A 2,500-nucleotide genomic window follows, 5' to 3' on the forward strand; every position below is an offset into this window, starting at 1 on the left:
GCAAGGGAGAGTGACAATGCCCTAGATAGCAGGACAATACCCTAGAAAACGACCACATGTGCATATAATTAACACCAAAGCCCTCAATCCACCCAAGCTAGGACCAGGGAGGGCCAGACAATGGTTGCGGATGACTCAACAGGTAGACCTTTAAGTTCCTCCAAACCTCACCTTTACCTCACAAGAATGGTGAGATTTCAGACTCTACAAGGAACTTTCGCGCTTAAGCGGAACTCGAACTCCAGTCGGCTGATCCCTAGACCGGGACGTTTCCAATAGGCCACAACAACCCTAAACTTTCATCCAGATACTTCATGCCAAAGCACTTCTAATTGCTCTTTTCAGGCATTTCATTTTACTTACTCTCTTTCTACCACTCCGGATTAAAAAAAGAAAAAAAAAAAAAAAACTCCATGAAAGGTTTGAAAAAAAAAAAATAAAATCACGATAAGTTTCTTTCATTTTATCTGTTTTGTTGACATGTGTTATGAGGTACTTTTTCACGGGTTTTTTTTATCAGGGCTGTAATGGTTAAGGGTTAAACATTAAAATCACATTTTAATATAAGCGCTATGTCATGAATATTAGGGCCACTCAAATAGGAAAAGAGTGGAAATTTAGTGAAATTAGTTTTTATTTTCTATCCGGTTTTTCGAAAAAATAATGCAGATATTTAAAAAATGAGGAGAACATCAAAAGAGGAACACCGAGGAGAATAAGAAATGTCAGAAAGATAAGAAAACATTTTCGTGAGGCTTCGGAAATAATTCAGGAATCTCTAAACTTTGAAGAAGAGACGTCAAAATAAGACTTGTGGTGAAATCGGTGATTTGAAAGAAACTATTAGGTGAAAGCTCTCTTCACTGCAAGAATATCTGTTTTGATTCTTCTAAACAGAGAGTGATACACGGAGAAAGACAAAATGGGAAAGACAGAGACAAAAAAAAAAGACAGAGACAGAGAAAGATCTTCTTTTGCTTTCAGAGGTCCTTTTGTATTAATTTCAGTTGGCTAATATTCAGTATACACAAATAAACAGTTTCTATTAGGAATTCTTACTGAAACTTTAATAATGATTAATATGTTCTTTGCATGACTGCTGAATGTTACTGTGAAAAGTATAAGTTAAAATTAGGTAAGAAGGAAAGCCAAATCTGTAAGAAAGCCTCTCTTCATGACAACGTTAGAAAAAAAAAATAATGGAAAAAAAAATAATTTATTTTTAAGAACTGGTGGCTTTTCAATGTAGGGTAGAACTACTCCTTTCATATTAGGATCATATTCTGTGTTAGGTGGCACATTATGAATGTTCCTGTCTATTCATTTACTTAAAATTTTGATTTTGAATACTTAAATATGAAAACTATCACATAATTCATATCTATTGGCAGATTTATCCTTAGAATTAATAATTTTAAACAACACTTATCTACATTTTAAATGATGAATAGAAACCGAAAATGACATCCACGTCGAGAGGTGTTTATCATTCTACAACATATGTCACAAACATAGTTTTGAAGGTAAGGTGAAACAAATTAACTTTCTAATACCAATATTAGCAATATCTTATAATATATTCTAGCCCTTTTTTTTATTTCATATTTTATATCATTTTATTCTGCTAAACAGTTCTTTACTCATTGATAAATGTCCAAACCAATTAATATGCTTCAATAAGCGAGAATGGATCTACGCTATAAAATCCTAATTTATCTTTGAGAAAATTACTCGTCATATTTCATTACGTCTCGTGTTCTTTACTTATTTCCATATTCCCATTCTCACTGTGCTACTTTTTTCTTGTTGGAGCCCTTGGGCATAAAGCATTCTGCTTTTCCTACTATGGTTGTAGATTAGCTAATAATAATAATAATAATAATAATAATAATAATAATAATAATAATAATAATAATAATAATAATAATAATAATAATAAATGTTATTATTTTTAGTATTATTATTATCATTTCCATCATAATAACATATTAATTTTCCAAAACGTTTACTGCTATTGCGGTAAAAACTTCGTTGATATTATGAGAATCGTGATTCAATTTACGAAAGAACAAATGTTGGAAGCATATCAATATCAAACAGTTACAATCCTGAAACCCTTTTGCTTCTGAAAGAGAAAATATTATTGCAAAATTTCCTGCACTTTGTATATATGAGCAGCAGGGAATTAAATCTTACACAAAACTGAAAGATAAAAAAATATTATGTTGCAAACATAATAAGGATGATCAATAACCAAGCAATACTTGTGCTGAATAAAAATCAGTAGGGTGAATCTAATAAAAATTTCAAACGTTTTTTAAAAGGAAGTCTCAAATAAAAAAAAAAAATCAAATATAAAATTAATGATTAAGGTTCTATTGAGGAATAAATTACGCTTTTAAAATGTCCTTGATATTTTTAACATGGTAAATTAGTAGAATGTAAAAGGCAGATTGTGAAAGCTGAAAGTTTTCCGATAAAGTATTTCAGGACAGAATAA

Source organism: Palaemon carinicauda, chromosome 4 (assembly GCF_036898095.1).
Source record: "Palaemon carinicauda isolate YSFRI2023 chromosome 4, ASM3689809v2, whole genome shotgun sequence".
Taxonomy (NCBI): Eukaryota; Metazoa; Arthropoda; class Malacostraca; order Decapoda; family Palaemonidae; genus Palaemon; species Palaemon carinicauda.